General features: G+C 38.5%; 1 protein-coding gene across 7 annotated transcripts in view; it reads right to left on the minus strand.

The window, feature by feature from the left end:
• Nucleotides 1-20,246, minus strand: part of PIBF1 (progesterone immunomodulatory binding factor 1) — a 126,789-nt gene that overhangs the window by 49,083 nt on the left and 57,460 nt on the right. The gene's annotated exons all lie outside the window — the stretch shown is intronic.

Consider the following 20,246-nt stretch of genomic DNA (forward strand, 5'->3'; position numbering starts at 1 on the left):
CATGAAAACTTTTACTCTGTTTTAAATAACGGTCAAACCCAGTATTTTGGTAATTAATGTGAAAGCAACAGAAAAAATACAGAAATCACCACATCACAATTCCATGCTGTTGCCTGCACACCAAATGCTGATGACCTTTCTAGTACCTCATCTCACAAGGAATTTAATAAAACTCATAAAGCATCAGGGAAGGGTAACAAGGATCACCTTTGATAACCAGCAACAGCATGCGCTTATATATTTACACTGTGAGGATGAAACTGCTTAAGCAAGCTAGGGCTCTACAGCTCGGAAAAGAGATGGCATAAGGACAAGGAAGAAGAGAGGCCTCTAACATCATGAGGGGCATGAAAAATGAGAATAGGAATTAATTGTATCTTCCAGTAGATGAATAAGAAGACATCTAATAAAGCTAGCAGATGCAGAATGAAAACAAATAGAAGTCCTTCTCCAAATAAGACACTGTGGCTGCTAAAAATTAACACTTACTCAAGAGGATACTTTACAAACTTGAAGTAGAGAAATCTTTTGACAACTATAAAATGCAAGATGGTACTTCTCACACAGAAGTCACTTAACTACAGATTGTCAGAACTGCAGATAAACCTTTACTCCAACCCAGCACTGCTGTTAGCTGACATTTGTCAAATAGCAGTTGCAACAACCACAATTCCATCCTATTTAGCACCTGATCTTTAGGTGGGATTGAGAGTGTTTAACAAAAGCAAAGGGATTACTTCAAGTATTTCCCCGAGGATTTCAGATGTAGGAATGTTTCTAAGGCAGAAAGAGGAAGCAATTTTCGGTGGAATTAACTGGAACGGAACAAACAGGTGTCATTATGATGCCTTTTATACTCACTCTGTAGACATCCGTGTATGAGTAAACAGTCCAATGCATGAATGAGATTGTTCCCACACAGGCTGCATGAGCAGACATTGGAAATTCTGCCTACTGAGCTCAGGAAAAGGTCGCTCTTTTTACAAGAGTTTTCTTTTTCAATATTTGTTTTCAAACAGTTACTGCACTCAAACTGCTAAATGCCAATTATCTATCAGGTTATTGAGTACTGCTGTCAATTTTGCTTGAGGATGCTTTTCAAGTGCTGATACTTAAAAGTATTTCATCACTGCTCCCTGACTGTATGTTTCTATTTTTATTTTACCACACAAGAATAGTTTCAGCACTCTCACATTCTCCACACTCTGCAAATGACTGGCTGCAGACATGACACTAAATCTGTTCTGTTGTACACATTGTTTACAATCCTGGGAAGACTGCTCTGTTCCAAAACGAGTAAGTCCTCACAAAGATACATGTCATCCAGCCAACTGATGTGCAATGCCACACACAAAAGAAATTTATCTAAAAGTAGTATTTATTGACTGTCAACAACATATTCATATCTTCCTCCTATACACAAAATAAACAGCAATGCCTTCTTGTACACAGCTTCAGACCCTAAATTAGTCTGAGGTTCAATGGCCTGTTCTGTACAGAATTTACACACTAGACACATGCATAAACATAGGCCAAGCATGCTTCTCTGGACCTATTTTCTATACTTTCTGGAAGAGTCCATAGTTCTCTGATGATTTTGTAAATCTACTCAATCAGGTGTTTCCAGAGTGAGCTTATCAATCCAATCACGAACAGTAACTTCAGAAAAACTTTGTCGACTTTATTTTGGAAATCTGAAGAAGCTTACATGTGCATGACCTGTTTAGCATGGGTAAGGTTATGAAGGGTCAGTTTTCTTTTGACTTTAGTATACAGCTGAGCTTATTAGTAACTCCCCCACTGTATCAACATTCATAGTTTTTGTGTCATATTTGCTTTTACTTGGTCAGATAGTATCTCTGGTTTCATGGCTACTATTTCAGCACAAATGTGTGTGCGTGTGTGTACAGAATCATGTAACACAATGTCAAAATACATTCCTTAATCTGCCTAGATGGTCTGTAAGGGAAAACAAAAGAAAACAAAACCACTCCATGCTTTAATATTACTATTATGGAAGAATATGGATTTTTCTCCACCAAGGAATTTTAGCAAGCTTGATACAATGAAAGAGTAGAGGTTTTTGTCTCACAGAAAAATGAGGGTTCTGAATGAAAAAGAAATTACAGATTGAGCTAAGGAAAAAAATGGAAAAAGGCTACATGTAAGAATAATCTGGAACGAGGTCTCAATTTCATTATGCCTCTGTGCTGTTAGGATGACCAGTCAATAATACCTGAATTTTGCTAGAACAGAGCAGCCCAACAGTTACCAAAAAGGTTACTTCTGAAGTAGAAGAGAGAATATTCAGAGAGGGACTTAAACTCTGGCTTGCAAGGATGGTATTAAGATTTTTTTTTAATCAGAGGAATGTGGTTTTGCAAATGGTGGAAACGATATAACAACTTTTCAAAATGTGCATACAGTGAGAGTAAACTGAAAGATTTCATGGTAAAATCAGGTATTAATCTGTATACTGACGTATGGCAGGCAAGTGTTTTTTTGAATGAAGTAACTACAGACCACATCCAGCACAGCATAATCATAGAATCATAGAATAATTAGGATTGGAAAGGACCTTAAGATCATCTACTTACAGCCCCCCTGCCGTGGGCAGGGACACCTTACGCTAAATCGTATCACCCAAGGCCTCGTCCAACCTGGCCTTGAACACTGCCAGGGATGGAGCATTCACAACCTCCCTGGGCAACCTATTCCAGTGCCTCACCACCCTCACAGGAAAGAATTTCTTCCTTATATCCAATATAAACTTCCCCTGTTTAAGTTTGAACCCGTTACCACTTGTCCTATCACTACAGTTTCTAATGAAGAGTCCCTCTCCTATGAGGTCTCCACGTAGCCTTCTCTTCTCCAGGCTGAACAGCCCCAACTTCCTCAGCCTGTCTTCATATGGGAGGTGCTCCAGTCGCCTGATCATCCTTGTGGCCCTTCTTTGGACTTGTTCCAACAGTTCCATGTCCTTTTTATGTTGAGGACACCAGAACTGCACACAGTACTCTAAGTGAGGTCTCACAAGAGCAGAGGGGCAGGATCACCTCCTTCGACCTGCTGGTCACCCTCCTTTTAATGCAGCCCAGGATGCGGTTGGCTTTCTGGGCTTCAAGCGCACACTGAAGCTGGGCCATGTTCGTTTTCTCATCGACCAACACCCCCGAGTCCTTCTCCACAGGGCTGCTCTCAATCTTTTCTCTGCCCAACCTGTAGCTGTGCCTGGGATTGCTCCGACCCAGGTGTAGGACCTTGCACTTGGCATGGTTAAACTTCATGAGGTTGGCATCAGCCCACCTCACAAGCGTGTCAAGGTCCCTCTGGATGGCATTCCTTCCCTCCAGCGTATCAACCGAACCACACAACTTGGTGTCATCAGCGAACTTGCTGAGGGCACGCTCAATCCCACTGTCCCTGTCAGCGACGAAGATGTTGAACAAGACCGGTCCCAACACCGATCCCTGAGGGACACCACTCGTTACTGGTCTCCAGCCGGATATGGAGCCATTGACCACAACTCTTTGTGTGCGGCCATCCAGCCAGTTCTTTATCCACTGAGTGGTCCATCCATCAAATTGATGGCTCTCCAATTTAGAGACAAGGATGTCATGTGGGACAGTGTCGAACGCTTTACACAAGTCCAGGTAGATGACATCAACTGCTCTACCCCTGTCCATCAGTTCTGTAGCCTCATCATAGAAGGCCACCAAATTGGTCAGGCAGGATTTCCCCTTAGTGAAGCCATGCTGGCTGTCACCAAGCACCTTGTTGATTTTCATGTGCCTTAGCATGCCTTCCAGGAGAATCTGCTCCAAGATTTTGCCAGGCACAGAGGTGAGACTGACTGGTCTGTAATTCCCCGGGTCATCCATTTTCCCCTTCTTGAAAATGGGGGTTATATTTCCCTTTTTCCAGTCCTCGGGAACTTCACCTGACTGCCATGATTTTTCAAATATGATGGCCAGTGGCTTAGCAGCTTCATTTGCCAGCTCCTTCAGGACCCACAGATGGATTCCATCAGGTCCCATGGACTTGTGCGCATTCACGTTCCTAAGATGATCTCGAACCTGATCCTCTCCTACAGTGGGCCTAGGGTCTTCTTCATTCTCACAATCCCTGTGTCTGCCTTCCAAGACTTGGGTGGTGTGGTCAGAACCTTTGCCAGTGAAGACTTAGGCAAAGAAGTCATTCAGAACCTCAGCCTTCTCCAAATCCTGTGTAGCCAGTTCTCCTGAGAGCTTCCTGAGGGGGCCTACATTCTCCCTAGTATGTTTTTTTATTTGCTACATACCTGTAGAATCCCTTCCTGTTATCTTTAATACCTCTAGCTAAGTTTAATTCTATTTAATTAATTCTATTTATTATTTCATTTATTAGTTTAGTACTGATATTCAGATTGTTATCATATTTGTGTGTAAAGTGTGATTTACATAACATATTCAACTTTTTATAAGCATTCTGTAAGTACTGAGATAGTAACCCTAATCCGTTTTTACCTAACAGAAATACTTTTTTTTTACCATTGTCGATCTCATTGACAAAACCCAAGCAGTACTCCTCAAAAGTGTAACTGAACAATAAAGTAAATTAGAAGACAATTTTTGCATTCAAGAACCCGCAAATCCCACCATTAAGCTTATTAATAGGAAAGAATGCCAATTAGTAAATACAAATAACATCTTGTGAAGGAAATCCTACCAAAATTAAAAAAAAAAACACCTCTTTTTCATTTTGCAAACATGATTATATTAACCTAAAGCTTTTTCATATATACTTTAAACATTTTCAAGTTTAAAAATGAAAAAAAAACCCTTAAGTTCTGAAATCATCCTGACGCTATAGATGGGTCAGTTCCGGATCTAAGATATTTAGAGTAATTACAATATACTCTCCTATTTATACAAATGTCTTTGCTTTGGTTCAGTGCCTAACTTGCAGAGAAACCCAAATGCTACAGACATTTCCTCCCTAACCTGTCCTATTGCAAACCTCCTACTTCCAGCCCCAATATGTACTCTAATGTTCCTGCCCTCCTCCCCCTCTGTTCCCAGTGCCAGACTAAATTTCTCTTTTAATTCCTTTTACTCGGGGCATCTGTCTTTCTTCTCACCTGTATTCCTGGCCTATTCAGCTTCCATTCCAATCTTATAGCCCTACTCTCCATCTGCTGGTTTCCTTTCTCTCTGTTCCTGTATCACCCTCAGAGCTGGGCATCCTTCATCAAATCCTACCCATACTTCTTTCAATATGAGGATCAAATCCCGGTTCAGCTTCCTCACCTTCTGCAACTGAGTCTGACTGTTAAGGCTCCCTACTTCCAAACAGCCCCAAATTAAGCATGAAAGTACAGAACAGAATTTTCTTTACTCTTCATTGTGTCACTTGGAGTCACAGGAGGAGTAACAGCAGTCTAGATAAACGTAAATTAATATAAGGCATGTTACATACTGGGCATGCTCCATCCATACATGTAGCATACTGTGAGACTCCAGTCTTACATAGCACTCAAAGGATCTCGTTTTCACTGGTTCTCTTTTTGATCCTCAGTACTAAAAGCAGGTTGGCCTGTTTCTGAGCAATTAAAACATTCCCATGAATTGAGTTCACACACTAGCCACTAAGTAACTGAAAACGCAGGAACGCTGATCCTTAGCTTCAAATCCTTTCATTGCTCATCTTCCGAAACACTGAACATAAGTCTGATGAGTCATGGATCTGGCTGGTTTCATAAACTGAAAATCTGTTTTAATATTTACTACAAAATGGGCAAAAAACCTGTTGTTCTTCAATTAAATACATGTGTTTTATGGAGATTGTTACACTAACTTTACGATCATTTTCAGTCTTTTTTACCATTTATTGTTTCATCAATGTCTATCAAATATGTTAAATTATTTCTAATCTGGACTAAAATAAAAGATTGCTTAGTAACAATGAATTTAAATACCTCCAACAGAAAAAAAAGAAAACCTCTGAGGATAATGATTAAACAGAAGATGAAGTGTGCCATCAATAAATTGTTTAAACGATAAAAAAATTGTTTGCTGAAATAGTTTAAAATTTGTCTTCCACAAAGGACATGCTGGGACTTTTTTCAGCACAGTATTCCTGTTTTAGATTCTTATTAAAAAAAAAAAAATCCAGAAACATATACTTTAAATTCTAAAGGGTAAACACGATTTAACATGCAAGCTCTTGCCAGATGTTGCATTTGCTTCGTATCAAGTAATTAAACATGCAGTTCTTTCACATGTGGTTACTAAGATCTGTTTGAGAGAGAAAGCTTAGAAGCTTTGTTTAAAGCTGCTTGCTTCAAAGCAGATTTTTGTGTTTTGCAGCATTTTAAGCATTTGTTATGTATTGGCCTCTGATCCTCATTCTGTCAAAACAGCTTCCTTGGAGGCAACACTTCCACAAACTGTTTTGCAGTCTGTAGGAAGTGCTAGTGCCAAACAAACCGATTCAGCAAGATAAACAGCTGTTTCACACTACCTGTGCTTTCAGGACACCTAAACCCAAAATTACCTATGCAGTAAGTGGAGCTCTTCAGTATGTAGAACCCATGTATTCTTTCTGCCCTAACCAGACTAATGCCTAGTGTACACCAGATGCGACACTCTTCCCTGTAGTCTCTGATGAGAACATGCAGACTTCCCATGTTATTTTTGTGCCTTATGCCAGAGAAAGAAACAAGTTAGTGGTTGCTCAGATCTCACTAACTTGTAATATGACTAGTAAAGAGCAAAGTAAAGGTGGGGTTGTAGAATATACATATGAAAGGCACATCTTGATGAATTACTATAAAGGTAGCTGCTTATCTTCGTGGGTTTTTTTCCACTAGGACAGCTACAGTGACCTAATTACAATGACGGGTGTTCAATCTCCTTTAGGAATCAGAAGAATCAACATTACAACAGATGAGGCTGCTTTAGATATATCTGCTAAATCATGCTGACGGCAGTGACTGAAATACATCTTTGTTTCCTTGTCTCTGGACTATGAAATTATGCTTCCTTTTATTTGACTATGATTCTGAAAATTTAAGATTCTCTCCTGCACCGAGACACAGCTTCAACAGTAATGGTAGAGACGGCTTCAGCCTAGCCTAGCCTAGCCTGTGTTTGGGAGTTGTATTTCAGTCATGAGAATTTAATCCTGGAGCTCTGAATCCAGCCTTCCACTTCCAGAAAGTGCTCATTTACTTTAGGGCTACTGTAAAGAGGATGAGCAACTCCTGTCATTTTCTTTTAAATGAAACAGGATGTGGTTGCTACTCTGTCAACGCTGCTGATGCATGCTTGGTTTGCTCATAGTCTCTTGCCTAGACTGTTATTAGGTGATTAAAGTGATCAGCATTTTGATGGAGTTAACTCTTTTGTTATTTGAGTCAATGAAATATATTCAAAAAATTTAACTGAACTTTATCAGTATAGAGCTACTAATAACAGCATCCTTAAGAAGAAAAAAAAGGATCTGAAGAAACTAATAAGCATATAACAAGGAATGGAAGATAATTCCTGGTTTTCCTCCCCAAAAACTGTTTTTTTTTTAGATAAATAAATAGAAGACCAAAGTAACCCCAGTAATTTTTAGTATTCTAATGTTAACTGCTTTTCTCTTTGCCTATACATCTTAGTCAAAATACATGTTTAGTCTCGTTTATGCTTCTGGGGATGATGAATTCTAAATCTATGAAAAACAGTATAATAAAGAAACATAGAAATCATCGGCATACACGGTTGGTCAGAGAACACCTATCAGATCAGTTTTTTTCCGGAGATGTAGGCATAGGGATAGCTGGTTTGTGAATCCAAAAATAGGAAATTATCACCACACAACATTCTTTGAATAAAACTTCAAAACAACCCCAAAGAAAGATTTCTCTTTTTCAAACAGAAAGGCTATTAAGTTCTCTGAAACCTAGTGAAGATATACCAAAGTATATAATTTCATAGCATTCTCCTAAGTACAGGACAACAATCTAAGAGAAAAACATAGCCAAGCTAAAGGATTCAAACAAAAGCGGCTATACATCAAGCCAAAAGCAGTCAGAAGACACTGCACAGTTGTATTGTTTCTGGCACAGCCTCAATACACTGTACAAAGCTACCTCTGGCATTGGTGTGCACTAGCACATAATATGTCAAATCTTGAAAGCATGAGAAACATGATGAACTGAGGGTGGAACACACATGTGGTCAAGCAGCAGAATGAAGATGATTAGATTTCTCATTGCCTAAATGACATCTTTGCTCAAATAGATTAATACTTAAATTTTTTTTAAAAGTTCACTTTCAGATGATAGATTGAAAAGGATCCCTGCTCTGCAATATAGCTTTGTCTACTGCACAATCCAAGAGAAAACCCCACAAAGTATATTTATTAAAACCTCATTATGTCTTTAGATACACATTCTGTGCATATTATGGCATCTCAAACCATTAACTTTATTAAAACAGTATTTTTATTTCATGGTTCACTTCAGTCCTTGCAAAAATTGCTATGTTAACAAAGCTGAATTTTATACTAAATCAACAAAAAGTCAAGGAACAGTAGACAGACTTATCCCTAACAATGTATATTGATTGGTATAGAATATAATTAATGTGAATTGTAACTGTGAAAGGTTTCTCTGTGAGGAATATGTAACACTTAATGACCCAAATGAAGAAAATGCCAGCAATTTCCTTGGTACAAAACACTTAAAAAGAAAAATAAAAAAAAAAAGCTGAAACAAATGCAAGATTGATAATCAAATAAACTCAACATAACTACCAAAGTTACATGAAAGTCTAGAGGTAAACAGTTTATATTCCCAATATGTCGTAGATCCTCTCCAGGGAAAATACTTTTTTCTCCTTCTTTATTTAATCAATCCACACTAGTGCCATCACCATTAAAAAAGAATACTGCATCCAAATACACATGTGCATACACAGATATACACACATACACACAAAACCCAAACTGAAATCATAAAATCATCCCTGCTAAGCTAAAGCTAGGAGTCGTTTTGACTACTTATTTTTTTCTTATAAATATCTGAAGTCACAAACTTTAAACCTCTGCAGATACTGAAAAGAAGCTACTGAAAACTTCTGATATACACATATTGGTCAAATTAAAACCATATCAGGAAGATGATTTAAGGAAATACACTCTCTGGATGTTCATGTTGACAAAATTTGTTACCTATTCTATGGCAACAGCAATACTGAATGTCTCTCTCCTTTTAACAAAATCTAAAAAGTACTAAAAACAGAGGTAGCTACAAACAGAAGAAAAATGTTTGGAATGCCATGTACCTCCTTAAACCAGTCAGAAATGAACATACAAATACTTAAGGTCTTAATTCCACAAATTTCACTGTATGTAACTAGTAATATCAAACCTAAAATTTTATTCTATACAGTGATGAGAACAAGGAGTTTTTCTGAGGACCAGCAAGGAAAAAATAAAAAAAGAAAATGACATCACTGAAGCTTCCCAGAAAATGACAGGGAGAGAAATGAGAAAGCAGGGACAAGTCTTTTGAGATAGGACAAACTGGGAAACCATCAAGCAAAGTTCCTCTGACATCTGAAATAGGAGATATGTGCAACTACTGTATGAACAACTCCCCCTCCATTTTCCCCACTGAAAGTCTGGGGGAGTAGGTCATAAGGTTAGGGTTTAAACTGCCGTATTTTAGCAAATGATTGGTATGTCCTTTATATCACACGTAACAGGTTTGATCTCCTGATAAGCAGAGTTCAAAGTACAGGCATACCTTGTTATCTGTCAAGGATATGTTCCTCAGTGTGCTAGAGTTAGCAATGATGGACAGCAAAGCAAGTTTTCCCTTAAGAATTAATGTACTGGAGGGCCTTGGTGTTTGCAGTGACTTTTGAAATAAACAAAATCTAGATACAAGAGGCCAGCTTATTGCTGCATACCTCTCCATTTATTTCCCAGTAAAATTACCCCTTAAAATAAGATCCCAACAATGCAAATGCAGAACAACATTACTGATTAATTCAGGTTGAAAAGGATTTCAGGGTATCTAGTACAACATCCTGCTCAGAGCAACGTCAGCTATAAAAATCAGACTAGGTTGTCCCAAAGACCAGATTGAACAAACCCTCTTCTCAGCCTGTCCTCATGGGGCAAGTGCTTCAGCATTCCGGTGGTTCTGCACAAAATTCAGTCCAGTTTATCATTGTATTACTCGTATTAGATGTCCCAGACTGGACAACCCCTTGATACGTTGACTATTCTCCTGCTAATACAGTGCAGGATGCTGTCAGGGTACACTGCTGCTTACAAAAAAGACAAGAATGATGTGTAGTAACACAACTTGCATTTCCTTATATGCATTTGAATGCTACATAAAAGCTATTCAAATATTAAAAACCATATACCAAATACTACTTTAACTGCACTTTCAGCAGTTCTTTTATAAGTATGATACCAGAAAAATACATGGATTTCCATCTGTCTTTCAGAATGCAAAGGAACTTATAATAAGCCACCTGCAGGCCATCAGGCATGCTTCAGAGCAACTGGGCAGCTCAGGGAAGTTTTTGTTAGAACAGTAAAGGATGGAAAGACCTGATAACAGCTAGCAGAGATGGGTCTTACGTAATTAGAAGATACTATAATGACTGACAGTTAAGCAGTGGGTAGGGGAGCATTACTGGATCTGTCTTCTTTCAAGTCTAAGACATACAGTGATAACAGCTGGGACCCCATTAACATTACCATTAACAGGAAAACAAAGGAGATAGCGTGAAGACCTGTCTTCATTTCTATGACTTAAAAACCAAGCTCAGCAACTGCAGTTCACCTTTAGAGACAACTATCAAATAATAAAATGTTGTATACTAGCTGGTTTGTTACAGGTATTAAGATGTAGATATCTGTGTGCAGTCAATCCAGAAATGAAACACAGACTGCTTCTAAAAACTGTTTTCCTGAATGGTACAAGTACTTCAAATCTACCAGAGAATCTTTTGAAGATACTGTAAGAACGATAAACGTTCCTAGAAAACAGCATCAATAGTGTAAGAGAGTGTGAAAGATATTCTTACAGCCCAAAACAAAAGGAGCTACAGTCATAACCTGCATGCTCTTAAAAGCTTCAAGAAGAGTAACAAATGAGTCCTGAATAGATACATCACCAAACTGTTTATGACACTAATGAAACAATCTCATTTCTCTTCATTTCTAAGCAGGAAAAGGTTGAATGAATCTATGTTTTCCTTCTATAAAGCAGCCTATCCCAATAAATTCTTCAGTTACCAAATTATCCTCTATTACCTGCTGAGACATGTGAAAAATGAAAATACTTCAAAAATGCAGTAACTATTTTGAAAAATAATCAGTTAACTCCAAGCTGTCTCCACTTCTGAGCTCATCTGCTTTCACAACATACTTTTCTGTATTTTATCAGTTGTCTGACAAGTTTAACAATATTTTTAGACAGACACTTCGCTTTCATATAGCTTTTCTACTTTTCCTACTCCTGAATTTATTAATTTGAGAAGAGTTGTGGGAAGCAATTAAAAAAGAAGAAAAAAAAAATAAAATCCAGGTTTGAAAAGAAGGAAATAAAGCCAGAACTGACAAATTAGAGGGTACATTAACAGGCTCTGCAATACATGTTTCAAGATTAACTTCTAACAAGTCTTAGATGTGATATAACTGTCATCTGGCTCCTGAGAGACCACAGCAAAAAGCACTGAAATTTATTTTAGTAAACTTATAATTCATAGACTAATCAAGTTTTCTGTTTCTCCGCTTCTTCTAATTATGTCCAGCTCTCTTCTCCCTCCCTACATATTTTTGTCTTAGGTTTTGCATTTTCCTCCCATTATTTCTATTCCCTCTTACCATTTAAACAATTATTTATTCATCTTGAGTATCATAATCCCTGGAATAACAACATCTGAGAAATAATTTCCTTTCTTTTGTAGCAGACTGTAGAATAAACGTTTCTTCTTATGGGATTTTCTCCTCATGGGACTTGTAGACAAGACAGGAAGGGATTCTACAGCTACACTGCAAATAAGACAGACTAGGGACAACATGGGCCCTCTCTAGAAGCTATCAGGAGAACTGGCTACCCTGGATTTTGAGAAGGCTGAGATTCTCAATGACTTTTTTGCCTCAGTCTTCACTGGAAAATGCTAAGACCACACCACCCAAGTCTTGGAAGGCAGACACTGGACCCTAGGCCCACTGTAGGAGAGAATCTGGTTTGAGACCATCTTAAGAACCTGAATGTGCACAAGTCCATGGGACCTGATGAAATAAATCCGTGGGTCCTAAAGGAGCTGGCAAATGAAGTTGCAAAGCCACTGGCCATCATATTTGAAAAATCATGGCAGTCAGGTGAAGTTCTCGACGACTGGAAAAAAGGAAATATAACCCCCATTTTCAAGAAGGGGAAAATGGATGACCCGGGGAATTACAGACCAGTCAGTCTCACCCTTGTTCTTGGCAAAATCTCGGAGCAGATTCTCCTGGAAAGCATGCTAAGGCACATGAAAATCAACAAGGTGCTTGGTGACAGCCAGCATGGCTTCACTAAGGGGAAATCCTGCCCTGACCAATTTGGTGGCCTTCTAAGATAGGCCTACAGAACAGATGGATGGGGTAGAGCAGTTGACATCATCTACCTGGACTTGTGTAAAGTGTTCGACACTGTCCCACACGACATCCTTGTCTCTAAATTGGAGAGACATCAATTTGATGGATGGACCACTCGGTGGATAAAGAACTGGCTGGATGGACGCACACAAAGAGCTGTGGGCAATGGCTCAATGTCCGGCTGGAGACCAGTAACGAGTGGTGTCCCTCAGGGATCGGTGTTGGAACCGGTCTTGTTCAACATCTTTGTCCCTGACATGGACAGTGGGATTGAGCGCGCCCTCAGCAAGTTCGCTGATGACACCAAGTTGTGTGGTTCGGTTGATATCCTGGAGGGAAGGAATGCCATCCAGAGGGACCTTGACACGATTGTGAGGTGGGCTGATGCCAACCTCATGAAGTTTAACCATGCCAAGTGCAAGGTCCTACACCTGGGTCAGAGCAATCCCAGGCACAGCTACAGGTTGGGCAGAGAAGAGATTCTGAGCAGCCCTGTGGAGAAGGACTCGGAGGTGTTGGTCGATGAGAAAATGAACATGGCCCGGCTTCAGTGTGCGCTTGAAGCCCAGAAAGCCAACCGTATCCTGGGCTGCATCAAAAGCAGCATGACCAGCAGGTCGAAGGACGTGATCCTGCCCCTCTACTCTGCTCTTGTGAGAACTCAGAGTACTGTGTGCAGTTCTGGCTTCCTCAACATAAAAAGGACATGGAACTGTTGGAACAAGTCCAGAGAAGGGCCACAAGGAGGATCAGGGGACTGGAGCACCTCCTGTATGAAGACAGACTGAGAAAGTTGGGGCTGTTCAGCCTGGAGAAGAGAAGGCTGTGTGGAGACCTCATAGCAGCCTTCCAGTATCTGAAGGGGGCTTACAAGGATTCTGGAGAGGGACTCTTCATTAGGGACTATAGTGATAGGACAAGGGGTAACAGGTTCAAACTTAAACAGGGGAAGTTTAGATTGGATATAAGGAAGAAATTCTTTCCTGTGAGGGTGGTGAGGCACTGGAACAGGTTGCCCAAGGAGATTGTGAATGCTCCATCCCTGGCAGTGTTCAAGGCCAGGTTGGACAGACCCTTGGGTGACATGGTTTAGTGTGAGGTGTCCCAGCCCATGGCAGGGGGGTTGGAACTAGATGATCTTAAGGTCCTTTGGAACCCTAACTATTCTATGATTCTAAGACAATCCAAATCCTCAAATATTCCCTGTTCCAATTGAGTACCTGGAGACTATAACCTTTTCTTTTTAACTTTCAGATTGTAGTGTATCATATTTTCACTGCGTAATAGAAAGATGAAGCTCCTACTACTCTGCATATTCAGTGCTTGCATCATTTCATCCCTGCCAACATCCATTCTTTCTGCTAGGAGCTTTAGAATCCACATCCTTCACACAACCAATAAAGCAAATGAAGATACAATTCTTGTACTCACTGGAGAAGTTCCCTCTAGCATAGCCATATTGTTAACATTAACTCCTTCGATAAAAGGAAGCCATTCACTGAACAGTATGTTAAGCCGCTGCTTTAACCCTTTGTATGCTTATGGTTTAAAAGAAAGACTTCTGCTGAACAGAGACTTAGATGTAGATAGGAAAAGCTTATTTCCCTTTAAACTTAAAAGAATGAACTGTTGCACTTCAGTGTGACCATGTTAGTTACCAGTTTGTGTGAATACTAAGGTCATGACTGAAAAACAGTTGTACTTCAGTTACCCTTATTTTGTGTGATATGCAATTCTTTTGCCTTTTTTATTACAAGATTGTTTTAAGTAGATGGAGGTGTTTAATATTTTTCCACAGTATTTTAAACTCTGTTCCACACTGAGCTCCATTCTCAGCATTCCATTCCTCCACTGTTAGAAGTCTGAACCAGGTTGGAACCAGACTCTAAGCTTGTCTAAAAGCACTTAACAGGCTAATAGTTCAACTGCCTTAAGTCAAAATGGAGTCAGTCTTTCAGAAAACAAGAAAATCTGCTTACTGTCAGCTATTCTTGAAGATGCAGTGTTTGCAGGTACATGACACTGAAGCATGCTTGTCTTAGCAATGCTAATGGGGTACACAGTCTAATACTTTGCTGTTATATAACAGGGGTGGAGTTTGGCTCGTATTTTCACTTCTTCCCAATCTCAGAATTCTTGATAACCATAAATGGACATTCAAAGGCAAGCAATAAAGAGGGTGTGCTGCAAACGTGCATATAGGAAAAAAATACCTTAAAGAACAGTTATAGGTAAATTTGATTTCTGCTCCAGGACACCCACAATGTAAGTAACTCCAAGCTGTATTCCCCACAAAGTCACCATGAGTACGGGTAGGGAATCTTCAGTAACAAATGCCAAGTTACCACGCTGGCAAGCAATATAAAGGTTTCAGGAGTTAAAACCCAGCAGTACAAATCTAGTCACATTACCTCAAAAAAAGGTCAGTGACATAGCGATAAAATAAGTTAAGAAGCCAAACCCAGGACACTCAGACACTCACACGTCAACAAGTACTTCCTCACAAGGCTACCCAATGCCTGTGACGAGTAAAGAAAACCCCACTTCTGACAATCTAGTAGTACTCCTTATAGGGATCTGTGGGTTACCTGAAAAGACACAATTTCAAAGCAAAAATTTCAAGAATACTAGCAGTCTCCCCAACTTCTATGTAGAAAGTCTTCTTATAAGAACTTTACTAGTTATATTTCCACTAGCAGAATCCCCACTGTTACAGGGTGTTAGAAATTTACCACATAGATGATTCTGGCCGGCAAAAGCAACATAGCAAGAACACTCAACAGCTTTCACATCTAGGAAGTAAAAAAAAGCCCTTCTCAAATTCATTCTTAATTCATCCAAGTTTGAAGAGAAAGAGATACACCTACAACTTCCTATTGGTGTCTAAGTCAAGATTACCAATCTTGTGTTGCCTCCAAATTCTCTGAAAAGAGCTATTGAATTATCACTCCTCACTTCATCTATTCGGGAACATGCAATTCCATTTGCTAATGTGTTCAAGACTCCTGTCAGTTGATGAACTGATTCCATTTGATCAGTTATTCTGCTGTGGTTTAAACCCTAGCCAGACAGCTTGTTCACTCACTCCCAGTGAGTGGTGCCGGGCTGAGAGCAATCGAGGCCCGCCCCACCCAGGGCTCTCCCCTTCCCCCCTCCCAGAGGGATGGGGAGGAGGATCAAAAGAGTGCAACTCCCACGGGTTGAGACAAGAACAGTCCAGCAACCATGTACAACACAAATCACCCCGCTACCCCACCAACGACAACAATGATAAGAAAAAATAACAAGGGAAGAGAATACAATACCACCGGCCAAGAAATGAGTCTGACCCAGAAGCCCCTGTCCTTCCGGGTAACTCCCAGCTACCCCCCACCCCGGGCATGACGTGCTGTGGTATGGAATACCTCTTTGGCTAGCCTGAGTCAGGCACCCCATCTCTGCTTCCTCCCGGCTTCCCCTCCTCCCTGGCAGAGCATGAGCCTCACAAAGTCCTTGGTCAGGGTAAACATCACTCAGCAACAACCGAAAACACTGGTATCACCAGCACTGTTCCCAGGCTGGAAGTCAAAACACAGCACTGCATCAGCTACCAAGAAGGAGAAAACTGACTGCTACTGCTGAACCCAGGACATATTCCTAAGTGAGAAGACCTCATTTTGATATTTGTTAGTAAACGATATAAAAATAGAGTCGCCCCATCATTATTCATATAATGATACTGAACTTATAGGCAGGGGACTTTGTGAATATTTTTCCTATTCTTAAGTTCCAGGGATATAGAAGTGTTAACTGTCTTCCAGTGTGAAGCTTAAGCCTTACATCAGCAGATTACTGGAATTAAGTCCTTAGATGAGGTAAGGGGCCTTTGCCGTTGGAGTGAAGATCTTAGGAAATGAAGATCAAAACCCAGGACATCTATCCAAGTTTCCTGTGTTTGTGAAGAAGCTCACAGACTCTTTCAGAAGAGACTTTCTGGAATTTTTAATAACAGCTCTTTTTTTTTTTTTGTCAGTGTTTTGGACCTTGCACAAAATGTCCATTTTCTCTCTTTAAAGTAGACTAAGCAAAAAACATAAGTGGCAAATATGAGAAAGTTACCTTCAATAAGAAAGCTACAGTTGGAGGTGACACCCCTGGAGAAATGAAGAAAAAGCAGAAATCACGGTACAGTCCTGGACCTGCACCAGTGTAGCTCTGTATCCTCAGCTTTGTATTGAAAGGGACTTAGTATGAGAATGTAGGACTGTTGATTACAGATGACATGCATCAGTACTGACAAACAAAGGAAACTATCCTTAGACTTGAGTGTATGAATGTGCATGTTGGAGACAAGCACCTAAGGGAATCAGTATTTAATAAAAAAAGTTTTTACTTTCTGGATGAATGCTGCTAAGGTTTGCAATTTGCTTGGCCACAGCAGGTTTTTTAAGAGATTTGGGCTTTCAGTTATAAAGAGCATTTTTCAAGACTCTAGTCAATACAGAAGTTAAGCAGAACAGTAAATTAGTCTTCACTTAAATTTGTGATGAAACTAATAACAGTGTATGAGCAGACCAGTATAAAGCTAGATCAGATATTCAAAAACACAGTGAACTGTGCATACATAGCCTTAGATAAATTCAAAAGTAACCATAGAGTAACCACAGCTTGTTTGACAAAGGTAAAACACAAGGCTTTCCTGAATTAATTCTTGTTTGAATTAAAAAGTGTTGGCAAGAATAAAGAATACCTACTTTGAGAGAAAAAGTGTCTTAGATATGTGCCAAATTCTGAACACGGATTACTTGAAGTGGCTCACTTTAGCAATTCAAGGGAACTTCTCCCATTCAGAGTAATAGGTATCAAGCTAATTCACTCAACATTGGAGAGAAACAGAATACTTAGCATTTTATCCCATCCTAAAATTGTTTCCTCAAAATAAAAGAAATTATTCTTTATGAATCTCTGTTCCCTAACCACAGAACATAACACAATTCAACTTGTTTGTTTACATAAAATATAATCTCTTTTTAAAGCCAAATGAATTATTGGTTATTTGACGCTTTCCACCACACAAAACATTATAAATTGATCAAAGAATAAAACCTTTTATAACTGCAGAATCATGCATGTTTAACCCATTATGGAAGTTTTGCCTTTTTTGTTGTCAGTGACAAGGAATACCCTTCTCAAGTTTCCTTGCTGGACTGTAAAGAATTACTTGCAGGTTTATAAAGTCAATGACTTTGACAGATATCAGATGTTGCTACTTCAATGCCACATTTAGGGGCTTGAAAGAAATAAAAATATTCAGAACAACTATTTTACTTATTGAGATAAAGACGCACACATTTTTAGTACAGCAGAACTAAAACTGTCATCACTTAAATACAATAGTGCGTGCCAAGATTTTTGGTACATTAAGTGCTGCAATGTTGAGCCTGTGCCATTACCTCTCTTGTGCTCCTACAGTACTGTGAATTAATACTAGACACAGAATTATTATATACGATGTCACATAATTCAGTGCTTTTGTCTTACTAATATTTTTCCTTTATTTTTCAAATTTCCATTTACTCTATGACCTTATATTCTTGCTAAAAATGCTAAACTCTTGTGAATTATTCCCTATAGCACATGGAATAAATATAAAGGCTCTAGATGATCATGTCAACATTAAAATAGGACAAATATGTTGCTTTGGCATAGTAAAGTCAAATCCAGGCCACAAAAGTTTGGATTATGTACAGACAACTCCCCTCTTCACCATTCCTTAGATGCTAGGATTTACACATACTCTACAATATGAAAATAAAAACAATAAAACAAAACAAAACACAACCTTGCAAATATATTTACTTAAACTGAGGAATAAAAAAAAAAAAAAGGCAAAAATAATGAAATTAATAAGAGCAGAAATTAGAACTATTTCTTTCATTCAGATATTGCAGATTTACTGAATTGGAACATAATCCTTCACAGTTTGCACAACCAACATCTACAACTCAAGTACCTTTAACTCTAGTCTAGATTAAGGTAATATTAAATTCATTTTTTTCTACTTTGACCTAAGTTAACTACTGTTTGAGTGCTTTCCTACATTTCTCAGCTGTAACAGCATCTGTCATTCTTGGCTTGGATGCAAGCTCTTGTATGAATGCGAGCAATCTTTTTTTGCTTCTTTAGAAATGCAGGGTATGTTTAACAACTGTACTACGGATCTATAGGAATCTAAAGCATGTGTTTAAAGTAATTCAGTGCATGTCTCAGATCATGATCAAATACAGCAAGCAATATGACTGATAAAATAAACAGCACACTGCAGTATTTGGTACTCTTACTAAGACAGAAGGACCAAAACTTTGCAAGAGGAAAGTAAGTAAAATACACAGTAAGAGAATTATAACTTCCAAATTCATATATTTTTATGGATTTTATAAAAAGTCTATTGCTATTGTAAACATTTTTGTCAGACTTCATAATTTAAATTACAACAACAAAAGTAACCATACTTAGTTCTCTGGTACTATTCTCCTGTTTCCACAGCTCTAATAGCACGGACAGGTTCCATTCTGCATTTCTCACAGCTTCTAATTAGTTTATGCAGCTTAAAAAAATAATAAAAAAAAAAAAAATAGAGGTTGGGCCTGGCAAAAAGAATGTCAAAAGCAAAACAGATCTAAAAAATCCCCCAAACACAGACCATTTGACATTGGAATTGACACAAGAAGATAGAAGAAACCTTTCTGAAGTACTATTTAAAAAGTTTCCTTCACTTTCTGTGATTTAAAAACCATGCTGCCATCTTTTGCCACTAAATTTCAATAGTGAAATTGTATGCGTGGTGTTTGGGTTGTATTGAAATTAGCTTTTCCTCAAGGCCTTCTCAAACTATTATTACTTCTATAAGTATTAGTTCTCAAAGTATTATCATTATTAGCATGCAATAACGATGAAATTTCTGAAACCGTAATATGAAAACAAAGGACAAAAATAACAAAAGGAAGAGGTCTTGATTTTTGTAAAGATCTAGAAACCCATTTCTATGCAATCAGTGTTGAATGGCAAAACTATTCTTCTTCCATTTGGCACAATCACATTTCCATTCTCTTTAAATTAGGTTTTCTCCTATTTTAGGTGATTTTCCTTCATTATATTCCCTCCACAGATACATAAGCTTAACTTTTACTTTGAAAAATATACAATGGTTCTAATTTTCAAACAAATTTTTTTTAGCATTTCAGAAGATTGTTTTTAAATGGTTTTAGAATTAATGTGGGAGTAACAGAAAATGACTTCTTCTAGCCACGTTTAAAGATTATTGAACTGGTATGAAATGTGCACACATTCAAGATCAATGCAATCTTTTTCAGTGATCATACATTTACATGTAATATTTAGATATATATTTATCCGACTGTCAAACGAATGTACTAGCACACCAGTAAATGTGTTTGTAGTATGAATCATACGTTACAATTTATACTGCTGGCATCTTGGCATCAATTTGAATATAAAAAGATTTATTTGTAGGGTGGTAAGTAGAGTAGGAAGTCCAAGACAAGTACAAAAACTGCTGAAACTGCAAACATTAAGGAAAAATAATAAGCACTAATATAAGAAATAAT

This window comes from Pezoporus flaviventris, unplaced genomic scaffold (genome assembly GCF_033815535.1).
Source record: "Pezoporus flaviventris isolate CSIRO_AGI_PZ_B2104156 unplaced genomic scaffold, CSIRO_AGI_Pfla_v1 ptg000003l, whole genome shotgun sequence".
Lineage (NCBI taxonomy): Eukaryota > Metazoa > Chordata > Aves > Psittaciformes > Psittacidae > Pezoporus > Pezoporus flaviventris.